Below are 18,265 nucleotides of genomic sequence, written 5' to 3' on the forward strand. Positions count from 1 at the left end.
AGAAACAGACACAGAATATAAGAGATGCTTTCTGAGGGAAATATTGAAGGAACTGTATTCATTGACCCAGAAGAGAAGCCTGAGGTATACTTTAATAATTGTCCTAAAATGTACCAATGACTCAGATGCAGGGGAGGGTCAATAAATATTTCTTTTGTTCTTAGATGATTAAATAGACTTAAGAAGGGCCATGGAAGATTTTGGTTACACTTCAAGAGGAATCTTGATTGCGAAATATTGGAAATGGTTCTTGAAGAAATTTGTGGAATCTTTTCTCTAGAGAGGTTCATAAAAAGGCGAGTCTTATCTGTTCGTGGTAGTTTGAGTGTAGCAGCAAGACCCAGTGACTGTAAGGTTTCTTCTGTATGACTCGATTTGGTGCACCAGCACTTTTGGAACCACATTGTCCTTAGATAATGCTGTAGTACACTGGCCTGCTTTGCACTTCAACTATTGGTTAAGTGAAATATTTTTTAAAAAGGATATCTTCTATAAAATCTATAACCTTTAGTTATCTCCTCTCACTTCCAAACATAATATCATGAAAGTCTGAGTAATATGCTCAGAATATTTATTGTCTAAATAATTCTCAACTCATCTGTGATAATTAGTATTAATGTTACTCATTCTCTTTGAAAGGAAGGAATGCAACATGAGCTACACCAGCCCACACAAGTTAGATTACCTTAAACATTTTACAAAAGAAAACACTGTTTATTTGACTATTTTCTTTTCCATCAGAAATTTTACAGATTAAAATTTCTTTTCCTGTAAGTTGGTTTGCCGTTGACCAATATTGCTCTCTTTACATAGGGCTTGTAGAGATAATTCACAAGAACTAGCCGGACCCCATGCACATTTGGAAAGGTAAGTTTTAATTTTCTTAAAATTTATAACAAAATTGTATAAACTAAATGTACTTATCATAAAGTAAAATTTACTTAAAGGTATTTTGTGGAGAGTAATGAGAGTTGGATTTGACACTCAAGGTCATCTAGCTTACATTTTTATTGATGAAAGTCATTGCCTAAGCTAATGGTAGTAGCATTGAGGCCCAAACTCGGGTCCCTTAACTCACAATCTAGAGTTCTTTAAAATGCATATCACTGTGTCTTGCTCCATTTTGATGGTTATTTATCTGGTGAAGTAGCATGAGTTTGTACATGTCTGTTAGGACTAAAAATCCATTAGTCCACAGAAGTGTCACAGTCATATGGAAGTGAGAGATGATTCAGAAGAGGGACACAGGAAAGGTACCCTCTCAACAGGAGACTAATACAGGAGGTACTTCCTGTGACTTTAAAGAGAACCTTTTCCTTTTGGAATTCTGAAATATCTGCAGGGAGAAGGAGAAGGGAAAGATATTGGAAATAGAAACAAATGCTTGGTATAATGAGAATTTGCATCCTATTAAATACCATAGATGATAGTTAAGAAATGAAATGTGGCCTATATTGGCCACAACAAAACCCCATCAAACCTTATTAAAAAGAATGTTCACAACTAATGAATTCTTTTCTAAAATGTCCATTCTAAGTAGCATCTATGCAGCTTAGAGTTAGAGAATCTATCTGTATAATCAAGTGTTTGGGCAACAAAGCAAATGAGATTTGTTAAGCAGTGTGGTGACCTAAAGGGCTCAGGATAATGTGAACGGCTTATGTCATTGATACATTAGGTGAAGAAAAAAGCAGATAACCCAAATTTACACATCATCATTGACTTTTTCCTGAAGAAAAACTATGTTTACTGGACTCATCTCAAATTCTGCCTTTTAAGATGACTCTAGCTCTGTCTACTTTCTTCTCTGACTCATCCTCCCTGGCTCCACCAGATATGCACTAAAAGAACTCAAACATAAATACATATTTCTTATCCTCAAGAATCTCACAGTCCAGTTCCAGTTCAAGAGATAGAGAGATAAATAGACAATTACGATATAGTCTACTAAATAGAAGAAAGCATTTGTTGGTGTTTTTTGGTTGCTTTTTACTTTTGTTTTGTTCCTTTGTTTTGGTACTGGGTATTAAACTCAGGAGCACTCTGCCACTTCCCCAGCCCTTTTTATTTATTTTTCTAAATTTTGAGACAGAACCTTGCTAAGTTGCCCAGCCTGGCCTCAAACTTGAGATCCTCCTGCCTCGGCCTCCAGAATTGTTGAGGTCACATGCGTGCGCCAGGTGAGGAAAGTATTTTTCCGAGAGTCTATGGAAACCCAGCATATGGGTTTCAGAAAAGGGATCATGTCTGAGTGGAGTTTTGAATGATAAATAGGAAAATCTCTTTATCGTCTCCTTTGATTATTAAAAGTATTCTCTAACTAGACTTCTTGTCAATATACTTATCCTCCTATTTTTGTGTGTGTGTGTGTGGTTCTGGGAACCCAGGGCCTTGTGCATGCAAAGCAAACACTCTACCAACTGAGCTACATCCCCAGCTATCTTCCTATATTTTGAAGGAGGTTCTAGTTCAAAGGTAATGGGGCATAAGAAATTCACATAATATTTAGGGAAAGGCAAAGTGTTTAGTATGACTTTATTGAGGCATGAAAGAATTTGAGTAAAGATAAGCAGAGGCTTACACATGAAGTGCTTTGGATACCAGGCAGAAATTGAAAACTAGTTGAATGTGTTTTGAGCGGAAGACTAACCCAGTTCAATTTGCATTTTAATCTGTGGTTGCTAAATGGAGATTGCATTGGATTTGGAAAAAATGACAATGCAATACTAATTAAAGAGTACAAAGACTATTTAAGTCTCTATAAACACCTCGAGAGCAGGCAAAAATCAAGTTAACATGTGTGACTAATTTTACTTAAAAAAGTTGTGGGATTTTCTCCACTACCCTCTTTCCCTAATTTGGTTTTTCAAACCTTTGGAAAGAAGTGGAAATGATCACTGGTTTTCTTCACTGGCTTCCTTAAACTTCTTTATTTCATCTTCTCTATTCCTGAAATTCTGCGACCCATTCTGGCATATGGAATTGATGAACCAGGGAAGGGATCTGGTCCTTGTTATTTGATGTTTGGGTACTTCGAATTATCTACGGATGTCTATCCTGAGATACTCCCTGCTTTGTTTACTCCAGAGGAGGAACCTCATGTTTCAACGGTGAGACTTGAGGAATTTCTGTTAAGCATTTACAGAAAATGGTTCATTTGCTAAGGAAAAAAAAAATATTCAAGAGGTTTCTGCACAGTTGCCAAGTGTGGCAATGAGGTCTTGTGGTGATTTGGCAATTCCCTATCTCCCTCCCTTTTGTTATTTCATCATTATGTTTAATCTCTCTTCTGAGAATTATTATTTCACGCTAACATGCGTTCATGTATTCATACGGTTATTCATTACACATCATTAACATATACCAGTCCTAGTCCCCATCCCTGTGTGGTGCAAAATCCTTGAGACAAGAATCAGTCATGCTGTGCAAATGTGGGAGAGTAACAAGTGCCTTCTTCCTCCCCACATAGCCCTCTTGAGGACTTTATGTGAATATTAACGAGGTTTTTTTCAGAGCAAATAATTCCTCCTTTGGGAGCCTGATACAAAGAAGGGATGCCAGTATTGGGATATACCCCAGTCACAAAGGGGTAAATCCTGGCAAATTAATGGACAGATCAATTTTATTTCATTCACCCTGCTGCCCATGCTTTCAATCAAAATTTTCAATTACATAATTCACACATAGGCTTACTATGTTCCAGGCACATAGTAGGTGCTTTACACACATTAATTCACTTAGTTCTTACTACAATCTTGTAAAGTAAGCTCTATATTATCTATCCCTGTTTTAAAAATGAGGAAACTGAGGCATAGAGAACTTTACTATATTCTCCAGGGTCATATGGTTAGTAAATGATGGAACTGAGATTCAAGCCCAGGCAGAGTGGGCTCTAGATTTAAGGTTCTTAGCCAGTATACCATGGGATAAAACAGGTTTGATTAACTTAGTGTGTACATCTGTAATTCTGTCAGTTATTCCATATCTTTGAAATTTGGACTACATGTATGTGCTAGAAAGCAGCACAAAACCAAGGAAAGTAATTTGCAGCTCAGCTTTCAACATTTTGTTTAGTTTTGTTTTGTTTGTGGTGCTGAGAATCAAACCCAGTGCCTCACACACGCTAGGCAAGTGTTCTACCACTGAGCCACAACTTCATCCCCCTAATATATTTTTGTTTGTTTGTTTATGGTCTATCTCCATTACTAGAATGTAGGCTCAATGAGTGCAGGAATTTGTTAATTGCTGTATCTCAATTACCTAACACAGAATTCAATAACTATTTATTGAAAAAAATAACTGACTACATAAATGAATGAATCACTAAATGGCAGTAACTAGGGAGACAGTAGATCTCAGTCTGAGCAAAGAACTAAAAGATTTCTTCAAAGACATACTGCCAATCTAAAATAGTTAATGAGATCATCCTAATATTAACAGTAAACAATTTATCTGTTCTCTTTTCTGGCAATAATACTACTTCAAAGTCAGTGTTAATATATAGTGAATATGATTTCTAAAATTTTTTTTGTTCTAAATTACATGAAAGATTTGTAGATGAACCTATTAGTAACCCATCTAAGCAGTTTTTAAAACCCATATGCCACTAATAAAATGACAACTTGAAACAATTAATATGCATTTTTGATCTTTTTTTTTTCCTGAAAATTATGGTGTATCCTGGCTGTTAGGAATTTTCTGCTGGTTGTTCAGTCTCCAGCTGGGTCTTAACTTTCCAATTTTATTAAGACTTAATCCTAGGACACACTTGTGTACACTCTGGTTTCCTGTTAATAGTTCATTAAAAACTTCATGATGTGTTTTTTCCTGTCTCAGGATTATCAAAGAGAAACCAAGAAAGATCATGGTATTTTGGTCAAATTCTACACAATTTTTTCTCGGAACTCTTTTGATTGAAAAACTGTTTTATAATACCTTTTAGAAACTAAAAAGGATCAATGATAAAAAGTTGTATTGCAATTTCATATTCTTGGAAAACATTTTTAGGTAGGAAAAGCTCATATCTGCAATGCTGAAGGATAACCTAGTCTGTTTTAATGAATTTGTAGAGAAAGCTTTTACCATATTCTGTGAATTATTTTCAGATGGTTTAAAAAATTAAAGAATATTTAATACTAAATAGTAGTGTGATATAAAGAAAATGGATTTTTATATGGACTTTGTCATCAACTAGCTTGGTTAGATCTCTCCTTTTAGGACCTTCAGCTCCTTGTCTGTCAAAGAGGGAGCTAAAGTGTTTAGATTGTTTCAGTCTTACTAGTTTAAGATTCTGTGAATATGATAACTTCCTGTTTTGTTTTTTTTTTGTTTTTTTTGGTGGTATTGAGGATCGAACTCAGGGCCTTGTGCTTGTGAGGTGAGCACTCTACCAGCTGAGCTATCTCCCCAGCCCAAGTTCCTGGTTTTTGAGAGGAGGTGTAAGAACCCAGAAACCACTCCGGACATGGGAACTCACATAAGAGAGTTTATTAAGCAAACAGGGAGAGTTCTTACCCCGCAGGGTAAGAGAGAAAATGAGAGGAAAAAAGAGAATGCGCACGCGCAAGAGAGAGAGAGTGAAATGGAGGAGAGAGCATGAAAGGAAGGAGGAGAGAGAGAAAATGGGGTGGGGGAGTCATTCTTAAGCAGTGGAATTCTGCGGGCTAACACGGGACCAATAACAGAGAAGGATACTTGCAAGCTGACTGATGAACCAATAGCTAGCTAGGATGTTCACAGATTGACAAGCTAGGTTGTAAAGTCGGGAGGCGGGGAAATGACTGCAGTGGAAAGGGCGTGGAGCAGCTTTATATTATATTATAGGAGGAATATCAGTTCTCATTTCATAATAGATTAGTATTTTGCTATCTTAGTAATTTTGAATCTAGATAATGGATGTATGTAATTTCGTTGTACAAGTTATACTTCTGTGTTTAAATGTTTTCACAATAACAAATTTAGAAATAGAATTGATTAATAAATTATCTGATAGATAATTTACTATATTCAAACTGATCTTCTGAAGCCTATTTTATGTCTATAATGTTTTCCTTCATTGTCCTCTGAAACATTTATAGAACATAGTAATACAACTTGTGATCATTCCAGGACAGCATTCTTCAATTTTTAGGTAGCCATGTCAAGGCTCAGACCAGATTAAGATTTTTTCCTGTGTTCAGATTTTCAAGGCAAAGGTATTCATTGATTAGGAAACTAGCAAATTTAAAAAAAAGATACAATTTGTGCTGATTTGGAAACTCACAACATGTCATTTAGGTTGACTTCATTATAACTTTTTTTTGGTAGTGGGTATTGAACCCAGGGGCACTTAACCACTGAGTCACATTCCCAGTCCTCTTTATATTTTATTTAGAGACAGTCTCACTGAGTTGCTTAGTGTCTCCACATTGCTGAGGCTGGCTTTGAACTCTGGATCCTCCTGCCTCAGCTTCCTGAGCTGCCGGGATTACAAGTGTGTGCCACCACACCAGGCCCATAACTTTCTTAAACCTAGGATCATAGGTTTTTTCCCCTAGGTCATCCTACACATTTCCAGGCTGCTTCTGTAAGAAAATATGGCAGATTACTTTGTAGCTACAGAAAGTTCTCTTTGGATGACAAGCAATCCTGGGTTCAAATCCCCATTTCAGGCATTTCCTAAATGTGAGACCTTGGGAAAGTTATTTAATTTGCCCAAACCTGAGTTTTCTGTTGTGTAAAATAGGAATGTAAATTACAGTAGTCCTTTCCTTGTCTGAGGTTTGGCTTTCCATGATTTAAGTTACCCATGATCAACCGTGGATGAGAAGAAGTGTGAGAATGTAACTGAAAGCTTGGTCCTTGTGCCCAATGCCAATTAATGTCAATTTAATAACGAGATCACAGTTTTGAGAAAAAGGAAAAAGAAGTTTTACTGCTTTGCTGGCAAAGGAGATACACAGGGGACTCCTGTCCCAGAGGCTGTGATTCTGCCCATCAGGGAAAACAGAGGACTTTAAAAGGAGCTATTCAAAGGCTACATTCCAGGTGTGGTCTGGTGGGGGTCCCAGGACACCCTGATGGTGTGTTAGGATTCACTTGTTAATTTGGGAGATATTCACTTCCTAGATCCTGTGGCAGACATCTCCTTCCTGTGGGGCAACAGATAACTCAAGGTAATCTTGTTCCCTGCCCCCAGATTAAGGAGAGGGAGAAGAGGAAAAGAAAAACATGACCCCTTTAAAAATAAGCCTCAGAACTATGTTCAGAAGGTGAAGTGGACCACTGTTACAAGAAAGGTACAATAAGAGTGCATAGCTTTAATTACAATGTATTATTGTAATTGTTCAATTTTATTTAACTATTGATAATCTCTTGCTATACCTAATTTATCAATTAAACTTTATCATAGATATATATGATAAAGACCTCGACGAATTCAGAGAAGCTTTTATTCCTTCGCAGATTCAGGAGCCACTTTCCGGATGGATAAATGGCCTTTAGTTACAGAGGGGATTTTGGTTTTATAGGGTACAATGATGTAATCATTGGGAGGAGTGTACGTGCAGTCTTGATAGTCAGGGGCTAGTTGAACAGGTTAAAACTTTAATTTAGGAAGATAGTTGTAAAAGGGTTGAAACTCAGTGTTGTCTGGGGAGAAAAGAGTCCAGATCCCTGGGATGAGTACTCAAATCTTGCCCATTAGTATTTGCTGTGCTTCCGATTTGGACTAGTTAGCCATGGGGGGAAGGTCATGGTTTAGGGCCCAGCATTCAGTATCTGCCCCTTTCCTCCAGGGACCATTGTTCCTCCCTCCTCCTGAGCCGCACCTCTCTCCATTTTTCTTTGGGGGCTATGTTGCAGGAATATTATTTTCCATAATCCCTCAGATATATACAGGGTTCAGTACTATCTATGACTTCAGGCATCCACTGGGGGCTCTAGATGTATCCCCTGCTGATAAGAGGGGACTACTGTAGTAGTATTTGCATTACAGGATTGTTGTGAGGACTAAGAACTGAGTAATCACTGAACATACTGCCTGACATATAGTTTAGACTAACAATATCAGTCTATTCTGTTATTATTATTGCTTTCCTTTATTTACATTATTAGGATAAAAAATGTGTCCAAGAACTAAAAAAAAAGTGGAATATTGTTGCATTCAATGAATATCTTGCATTATTGAACATCTTCTGTACTCTAGGAACTAGATTTATAAAGGCAAATAAGGCACTATTCCTGCACCTAATGGAATTAAATACTAAGGTGAGAGACATGTGAAAGTTTAGTCAGTGTTGAATTTAAAGGAGTGACAGTAGGCAATTACTAGGATTTAAGGGGAAATCAAAGCAAAAAAATAGAAAACAAACTCCCTGTTATGGTTTATATATAAAGTATCCCCCAAAAGCTCATGTGAGACAATACCTGAATTTTCAGAGGTGAAATGCTTAGATCAAGAGATATAATCCAATTAGTGGACTAATCCACTGATATGGTTTAACTGGGTGGTAACCGTAGGCAGGTAGGGTATGGCTGGAAGAAGCAGGTCACTGGGCGGGACGGGTGCCTTTGAGGTTTATATTTTGTCCCTGGTGAATGGAGTTTTTTCTCTGCTTCTGGTTGCCATGTTCTGAACTGTTTTCCTCCGACATGCCCTTCTCCCATGATCTTCGGCCTCTCTGGGACCCAGAGTTATGGAGTTGGCCCACCATGGACTGAACCCATGCAACCATGAGCCAAAATAAACTTTTTCTCTTCTACGTTGTTCTTGACAGGTATTTTGGTCACCAACAAAAAGCTATAACTGGGTTTGAAACATCATTAACACATTTTTTCCCCCTTTAGGTTTGGTGCATTGTTTGATTTTGGGATTCCATGTATAGATATCCTTGTGAAGAAGAACTCTGTAATATCAGTTGGTGCTTTAATGAAGATTTTATTCTCTATTAGGGTTAAGGGTAAGCTGCTATAATCAAGAGACTTCAAAATATAATGACTTAAGCAACAGACTAAGAGGTGGACAGGCAGCACTGGTACAGGTCACCTAAGGCCCAGGATCCTTCTGTCTTGTTTTTCTGCTATCTCCTAGTTTGTTGACCTTGTGGTCAAATAAGGTGCCCACTTTCACAGCTGGGTTATAGCTTGCTGATTGGGTGGGAGGAGGGAAAGAAAAAGACAAGTATCTTGCTTGCCAAAGCACGACAAGAAAGTTTGCACACATCACTTTTTGCCTATCATTGTCCAAGTTTTAGTCCTCTCTTCAAACCAAGCTGCAGCGAATTCTGCAAAATGCAGTCTCTAACTGGGAGGCTGTGTCCACAGCTAAAACTCATGAGTTCTATTACTAAAAGAAAAAAGAGGAGAATGGATACTGGGAAATAATTAGCAATCTCTGCCACAGTTTTCCAGACAACTTTATCTTAACTTCCTAAAAGATGTAGGCCTTTGCAAAAGGTAGGCAATATGACTGATAAAGAAAATGTTATAATAAAGGCTGACTTCTCTAGGGTATTTTCTGACACCAACCAATTCTCCAAATCTCAGATTCTCTGATATCAACTTGGGGGCCCAACAATTGAATTCAATTTTGATGTGAGCTATGCTTCGTGAACAAAGGCCCCAGAGATTAAAGGCTCAATCCCACAAGATTGCACCTACCTCAGATGTCAATAGCAAGTCCAAGTGTTTCTGCCCAACTGGCTGTAATTTGGGTGTTCCCCACCCACCCCGGGTTCAACAGTTTACTAGAATAACTCCAAGAACTCAGGAAAACGCTTTACTTACCACTACCAGTTCATCGTGAAGGACACAACTTGGAAACGGCCAAATGGAAGAGTTGTATGGGATAGAGGAGTATGAAGCTTCCATGTCCCCTCTAGGCTCATGCCATTGTTCCAGCACTTGGACATGTTTGCCAACCTGGAGCTCTGTGAGCGCACTCTCATTTACTTTGTTTGTTTTTTAGTTTTTAAAAAATTTCCTGGGGCTGGAGCTGTGGCTCAGTGGTAGAGGGCTTGCCTGGCATGTGCAAGTCCCTAGATTCGATACTCAGCACCACATATAAATAAATAAAATAAAAGATCCATTGACAAAAAAAAAAAAAAAAAATTCTAACATCATATTTGTATATATTTATGGGGTACAATATGATAATTCAGTGCATGTATTCAATATGTAATGGTCAAATCAGGGTGATTAGCATTTCCATTTCCTCTAACAATTATCGTTTCTCTTTGTTGAGAAACTTTGAACTCTTAGTTATTTGATTTATATCATAAATCACTTTTAACTATAGTTACCCTTCTGTACTGTATAGGACATTAGAACTAATTCCTTCCATTTTTTCATATCTGTTATCTAAACTCTCTCTCCTCCCCCTCCCCACTCCCTTCACTAGGTTCTAGTGACCACTATTGTACTCTTTTCTATGAGGTCAACTTTTTAGCTTCCACAAATGAGTGAGAATATTCAGGACTTGTATTTCTGTGCCTGACTTTTTTCACTGAACATATTGTTCATTAGTTCCATCCAAGTAGCTGCAACTGACAGGATTTCATTCATTTTTATGACTGGATAGTATTCCTTTAGGTATATTTTCTTTATCCATTCATCCTTTAGGTATATTTTCTTTATCCATTTCTTGGCTATTGTGAATAGTGCTACAATGAACATTGGAGTGCAGATGTATCTTGAACATGGTGATTTCATTTCCATTGACTATAGACCAAATAATGGGATTATTGAATTATATGACCATTCTATTTTTAATTGCTTCAGGAACTTCCATACTGTTTTCCAGAATGGCTATACTAATTTACATTCCCACCAGTGGTGTGCAAGAGTTCCCTTTCCTCCACATCTTCATGTGAGAAATAGAAAGTGTGGTGGTCCATTTTCAGAATATAGTATTTATCCTTAATTGGGACATAAGCTTTGACCATAGCCAGTTTAACTATAGACTTTGTCTTTGTTCTCCTCAATTTTTAAATTAGCTAGTTGAGTAGATTGTAGCCCTGAGCTCCTCCTATCAGAGCAAGGGGCAATTCTGTGTTAGGGATGAAAACAGGTGGACTGCCTACCCAAGTGTGTTTGCTTGCCAGGTTTGCTAGTACACCCTTCTGCAGAAGTAAACTTTGTCTTGCCGAGCTACTTCCGATTCCTTCCAGCACCCCAGTGTTTCTAACACTGGGCAACATTTACCTTTCATCTTTTTATGGTAGTCATTCTAGCTGAGATGACATCTCATTGTTTTTTTTTTTAATTTGCATTTCCCTAATGAATAGTGACATTGAGCATTTTTTCATATATTTATTGGCCATTTGTAGTTCTTTTGAGACATGTCTATTCAGATCACTTGCCCCTTTTAAAACTGGGTTATTATTTTTTTTTTTCTATTGAATTGTTTTAGTTCCTTATATTTTCTGGATATTGATCCTTTGTCGAATGGTTAGTTTGTAAATATTTTCTTCTGTTCCGAAGGTCGTCTTCACTCTGTTAATTGTTTCCTTTGGTGTGCAGAAGCTCCTCAGTTTCATATCCCATTCATTTTTGCTTTTATTGCTGTGCTTTTAGGGTCTTGTCCAAAAAATCCTTGTCTACACCGAAGTCTTGGAGTGTTTCATTTAGGATTTTCATGGAGACTCCATTATGTACACATGCTTGATCAAATCACTGGCTCATGTTGATGGCGTCAATCTGCAGCCCCTCTCCTTCCCTGGAGGTCAGGAGTGAGGCTGAAAGTTGTAACCCTCTGGTTGGTCCCTGTGGCTCCCAGCCTCCATTTTCCTGAGTAGCAGGTGGTAGGTCTGGTTTAAAGGGACTCCTTATGAATAACAAAAGGCATTCCTATTACTCCAGAAATTCCAAGAGTTTTAGGCATTCTGTGCAGGGAACCAGGGCAAAGGCCAAATGTATTTTTTAGTATTATATAACTTGATATTATCAGGAGCTAGGATGGCCCACCAAACCCTCTCTGTCTGAAAATATTTACTCTTTTCACTATGTCACAGGAAATCAGGGAGCTGAAACTCCAAACCTCAGTTCTTATGTTCCTATGAAAGAAAATGTAAAGTCAGACACCAAAAGCCATACAAGAGAACTTTATTATAAGTGGAAATAAAGAGAAAGTGAGGTGAAAGTAAAGTAAAAGCGAAGTGAGGCTCAAGCAGAGAGCACTCTCAAGAGAGAGAGTGGGTCCTGTGAGCAGAGAATGACAGAGGAGACAACACTGTCTCCACATTTATTACTGTTTGAGGTTTGCCTGGAGAGCGGGGGACCACCTTCTGTACTCTTTGCCAATTGGGTGTTCAGCTCCTCCTTCACGTTGGGCGGTGGGGTTTTTGACCTTAGTTGGTGCTCTCTGGAACTGTCCTGGTGGCTGTCCTACTTAGGGGGACTTCATCTACAAGTCAATCCCATGTTCATGTGGGCACTGGGGTCAATAGCCGGTCAGAAGCTACCTTAGTGCGCCTGCGCTACTAAAGGAATCTTCCTTCCCAGACAAATGGAGGCACCTACAGCATAATTCCTAGCTTCAAATCAACATCAACGGACCCTGTCAAGAGTTAGTCCCATTAATCCTTTTCTCTTGATCTGATTTCCAACTAACTCCCTTGCTTCTGTTTATTTTCTACAAATTAAGTACCACCCTTTGCTTTCTCATCTACTTTGGAAGTAGTTTAAAGAAGACCCTAAAGTAATTTAAAGAACACTCTGCAACCTTATCATGCAATTCGCTGCTCATAGCTAGCTACTACCTAACAACTACACAGGGTAGAATTAGTTGTTCTCGCCTCTGAACTCTCTTAGGTGCCAGTGATTCCCTCTGTTATGGAGTATTCTTCTCAACTCTACTGTAAATACTCAATAGCTTCTAGTTTCTATCCCTCTTCCTAGAATGTGAGTAACATGAGACAGCTTTGAACTCATCTTTGTACTCTGGCATCTCTCTTGGTGCTTGGCACATCGTTGCCGTGTGAATGTCCAATGGAAAACAGTGCGACTCTGCTGACCGGTATTCAAGCCTGTTTGGTGTTAAATCCTTATTTTTTGCGGTACTAGTGAATGAACCCAGGGGAACGAACTCTTACCACTGAACTACATCCCAAGCCCTTTCTGCAATTTTGTTTTTTTTTTTTAATTTTGAGATAGGTTTTCACTAAGTTGCCTGGCCTTGAACTTGTGATTCTCCAGCTTCAGCTGCCCAAGTAGCTGGTGGGAGCCACCCTGCCTTTTAGTAATATTTGAATTTTTATTTATTTATGTGATGCTGAGGATAGACATCAGGGTCTCTTGAATTCTAGGCAAGTGCTCTACCACTGAGCTACATCCCTGACCTGTTTGGTGTTAATTCTTACTCCAGACAAGCATTGGGAGACTGCACCCTCATGTTGCTAAGTGTAATCTGCCTGGATCCTGTGGGTTTCTTGGGATTCTTATCTGTGGTCTCCAGACGTTGAGTCTGTGCTAGTCTGGAGAAGATTTTAGAAATTATAAACTGGTTTTGACAAAATAAAAACTGGATTTTGGGGAAAGCAGGCAGACTTTATGCCCTCCATCTCACAGAGTATGTTCTTTACAGGACACTTCTGTTCTGTATAATACGCACCTCTACCGAATAACTTTTCATGTCAATTTTCTGGGAATGTTATGATTTAAGGCTTTTGGAAGTTGGGTGCAGTGGTTTAAGACTGGAATTTCAGCTACTTAGGTGGCTGAGGTAAGAGAGTATCACAAGTTGGAGGTCAGCCTCTGCAACTTAGTGAGTCCCTCAGCAACTTAGTGAGACCCTGTCTCAAAATAAAAAATAAAAAGGGCTGGGGATGTAGCTCAGTGGCATGGCCCCTCTGGATTCAAACCCCAGCACTACAAAAAAAAAAAAGCAAACAGGGCTAGGAATATAGCTCAGTTGGTAGAGTGCTTGCCTTGCAAGCACAAAGTCCTGGGTTCAATCCCCAGCACGGCAAAACAAAACAAAACAAAAAAAAACCCCACAAGCAAAAAATACCCTTGGAATCTCAAAAGTGTACATCTACGTGAATGCTTTGAAATTGCTACCAAATTAAGAATTTTCTTAAAAACCATGTGAGTACATGTATATATACATATATACTAAGTAATCAATGATTGTTTATTTTTCTTGTTTTTGTATATTTAATACTCTTTAATCTCACAAAGGAAATAATAATACCTGTAGGGTGTCTAGTTGGAGTCCAGGTTCCTGGTGTTTCTAATAAAGAACTGAGCAAGAGCCAGGCCTGTGGCACATACCTGTAATCCCAGGAGGCTCAAAGCTAGCCACAGCAACTTAGCCAGGCCCTAAGCAACTTTTTGAGACCCTGTCTCAAAATAAAAAATAAGAAGGATGAAGGATTTGGATTGTGGCTCTGTAGTCAAGCCCCTCTAGGTTCAATTCCTGGTACAAAAAAAAAAAAAAAAAAAAAAAAAAAAAAGAGTAAGATACACCCAAGTAAGAGGCAAAGCATAGATTTATTGAAAGTGAAAAAGAAAACAACACTCTGAAAAGCAGAGTGGGGAAGAGGGAAAGAGAGGGAGAGAGCCTCAAGGCCCCAAGTCTGTCTTTTATATGCTGAACTGTACCATGTTCCTCTCCCCCCAGACCTGACTGAAGGCCTTGCCCTATTCGTTCCCATTGGTTACTTGATTTTCACCTAATTAGAATACAGAACCTATGGCAGAGTTGCCATGGTGTGAAGCCCTTAATGGTGGGAACTCTCATGGTAATAGGACTGTCTTAAAACAGGGACATGATGACTCATCTCCATCTTGTACTCCAGCTGGCCTTTTTCTTGTATCCTGCCTCCACCATCTTGCTATTCCTCAACTCCTACCTCAGTGACACTTTGAGGAGTTAAATATAGTTGTCTCCACCCCTGTATCTTGGATTCCATATCTATGGATTCAAACAAACCTGAATGGAAAATATATTTTTTTAGTTTAATATTGGGTCTGTGCTGAACCTGTATAGACTTATTTTTCTTGTCATTATCCCTTAAACAATACAGTAGAAAAACTATTAGCATAGCATTTGCATTTCACTAGGATAATAAGCAATCTAGAGATGATCTAAAGTATGAGGGAGGATGTATATAGGTTTTATACAAATACTATGCCATTTTATGTAAGGGATTTCTGCACCTTCGATTTTGATATGGGAGGTGTCCTGGAACCAATCCTCCATGGATACCAAGGAACAACTGTATTGGCTCTGCTGATTTCTTCATTTGAACAACAGTTCAGAAATACCTATTTCCTATTCTGGTGATCAACAGAGTACTCAGTGTTATAGAGCTTTTACACAATGAAAGAGATATCATGACCCCTAATAGTCAACAATTTTAGCTAATGAGGGGTCAGAAAAAAATTTGACAGTGTAGTGACCTTGTAGGAAAGCAAAAAACTAGGTGTCAAATCTAGGTGACCTGGATTGTTATGTCTTCTGAATTTTTGACTTTTGGAGAATAACTTAACCTATGGAAACTTTATTTTTATTTTTTATTTTTTTTAATGATACCAGGGTCTCACACTTGGTAGGCAAGTGCTCCACCACTTAGTTGTTTTGAGACTTGAGTTATACCCATTTGTAAAAATGAAGTAGTACCTACTTGGTTATCTGAGGGAGATAATGGATAAAATAGTTTAGATGTTCTTGCTAGAGAAGTCATGGAAGGTACTTGTTTACCCTAGCCCAATCCTAGCTGCACTTAATGATGTCTGACTTAAAAGCATCAGCATTGACCTGATCCAATGAGAACCATTCTCTGTAAGCAGGAAGAAATCTGGAAATGGCCTAGGGTGTGCTCTACCTTTGGAATTGATTTGGGCTCATGGGAACTGTTAGGGTAACTAGCGCAAATATCCACCGGAGACACAGCTCTGAGTTCCAGCAAAGTTTTATTGACAGAGAGAGTCTGCCAGGCTGCCCTGCTGCAAGGCTCAGCAGCCTGCAGGAAAAACTTCTAAACTATACAGTCATGTACAATGGAGTAGATAAAAAATAATCGGTCTGGCCCTGTGACTGTTACTTGACGTCTTTGCTGTGGTTTTGGTAGTTAGGGACTCTTTTGGGGTGGGCCTACTGGGAAGGTCATGCCTGGGTGGGCAGGTGCTGGTTTTCAAAATGGAGTCATTTTGGCCTAAAGACCTAAAAGGAACCTTTGTGAACATCATGCTTTAACTCTGACCCTTTTACCCACCATTTTTGTTAATTGATTCTGATCTGAAATTGGGGCTCAGGTCTATATCTTTTTCCTAGTTTCTGCTGGCCCCTTTCCAGGAATTGTAGACTACTTTCAGAACAATTTGTATCATCTTGCCCAGTTCTAACAAAAGAATGACTTGATCCTAATTGTCCTGGAGAATTTCCCCACCCTGAAGCATGTATGGAAGTCTTCATTCTGGGTCTCTTGAAACACTGATCCTGTTGCATCAAACTTAGGTTTATACTCTCTCTCTCAGCCTCCAGCTAAGGAGGGGCTTCCCCAACTAGTCTTGTCCAGCCTCCTTTCTCTGCCTTATACATGTTACTCCTAAATCGTTTTCTTAGGTGTTACAACATGCCTGGTGTGTGGAGCAGAGATTAATGAATGTGGAGAACCAAGTATAGAAGTATCATTGGCAATTCCAAAGCTAAGAATATATTTTTGTTGACTCCACTAGAAAGCATTCAAATAGGACTTTTAGTAAATCAAAATGAATTGTCTTTTTAATGTATTTCTCTCACCAAGGAGCAAAGTTTAGCTTATACTTTCACTGATTGAGTTAACAAATCAAGAAGAAACTAATGAACTCTAATAACTGAGACATGGTGCATAATAAAATTGTATTTTATTAACTAAATTTAACTTATGGCTTGCGTATCTACAAACAAAGGCATTGTATCATTCCAAGACATTATTATGCTTACATTTCTTTGAATGGTACCTCTCCAAAATTATAGATATAATAAGAATACCATGAAACTGGATCTACAGCACTGAAAGGTATGTAAAATATTTACAAGTGACAGAAGATTTAGGAAAAACAAGAAGCTCGAAGAAAACTTCCTGGAGTTTTTCTTGTTTGTTGGTTTTAAATATTTTTAGTTGTGGACGGACACAATATCTTTATTTTTAATGTGGTGCTGAGAACGGAACCCAGTGCCTTACATGCGGTAGGCAAGTGCTCCGACACTGAACCACAATCCCAGCCCTGTTTGTTTTTAATAAAGAAGACAAATGAGTTCATTGGAATTGAAATTTCAGGAAAAGGAATGAATATTTTGAATCTAGATCTCCTTTTTCTTACTATGGTGTCAGCAAATTTTGATGATAAAATCCCTTCTGTAGGTCTGATAAATAATTTCTTACAAAAATGATTACAAAAGAGCCAAACTAGCTGCTATGTGAAAAGCAAATGCTAAACTCCCTAAACTATTAGTTTCTTCCCACCTTCCCAAGTTCAATTCAGGGAGAAGCATTAACTATGGAAATGAATACAAATGAAGAGACAGGGTAAAAATCATCTTGGGGTAAAGCATGAAGTTCATAATGGAGAAAAGAATGTATATATTTCCCTTTTCAGTCAGACTTCTTGCTCTTTATTTGTTGTTTGCGTATTTAATATAAAATACAGCTTTAGAATCTGAGAAATGATTACGTCTGAACCTGCGTTATGAAGCAAAGGAGATGATTTTTATCCTTTGGAATTTTAGGTGGTATGGAGACTGGATCTAATCTCAAGTCACTCTTATTTTGAATAGACATTTCATCTATTCTAGAAAAGCATCAAAAATGCTCTGATTTCTTATGACTTTGCATGGTTCCTGGGCCTGGAGATTAAATCAGGGGCTGAAAAAATATCTCTCTGGAGACTTGAAGAATGAAAGACAATTTGGTGATGGCCTGAGTCTCTTAATTTTATCTAGGTTGAAGTAAAATATTGTCAGGTTATATAAAGAAAGATTTAATAAACTTTCAGTGGAAAAAGAAATGTATATGTGACACTGAATTTTAATTATTACACCAAGGATTTGGGAAATCAGAAGAAATTTAGACATTATTTAGTTCTTCCAGCTCATTTTACATATGAGAAAGCTGACCATTTCTTAGGCAAAGTGCAGAAGCAACATTTTTGGGGAATGGAAGGTTAGAATGGATGACTTCTGAGATTCCATTCAATAATTTTTATTATCATAATTATTTTTTGTGGTGCTAGAGATTGGAACGCAGGTCCTTAAGTATGCTAAGCAACCACTCTACCACTGAGCTACATCGTCACTCCTACA

The 18,265-nt window shown here is 38.1% G+C and overlaps 1 protein-coding gene across 3 annotated transcripts in view; it reads left to right on the forward strand.

Annotated features, from left to right (window-relative positions):
* Window positions 1-327: 327 nt before the first annotated feature.
* IL13RA2 (interleukin 13 receptor subunit alpha 2) overlaps window positions 328-18,265 on the forward strand; it is a 69,915-nt gene continuing 51,977 nt past the window's right edge. For 2 of the 3 annotated variants that reach the window (XM_079124481.1, XM_079124485.1), the window contains exons 1-2: window positions 328-456; window positions 814-867. The gene's annotated coding sequence lies outside the window, so the exon portion shown is untranslated. Of the gene's footprint in view, window positions 457-751; window positions 868-18,265 lie in introns of those variants that run through there. The other variant, XM_079124482.1, reaches the window with a different exon arrangement.

The sequence above is a fragment of the Sciurus vulgaris genome, assembly GCF_902686455.1.
Source record: "Sciurus vulgaris genome assembly, chromosome: X".
NCBI classification, from domain to species: Eukaryota; Metazoa; Chordata; class Mammalia; order Rodentia; family Sciuridae; genus Sciurus; species Sciurus vulgaris.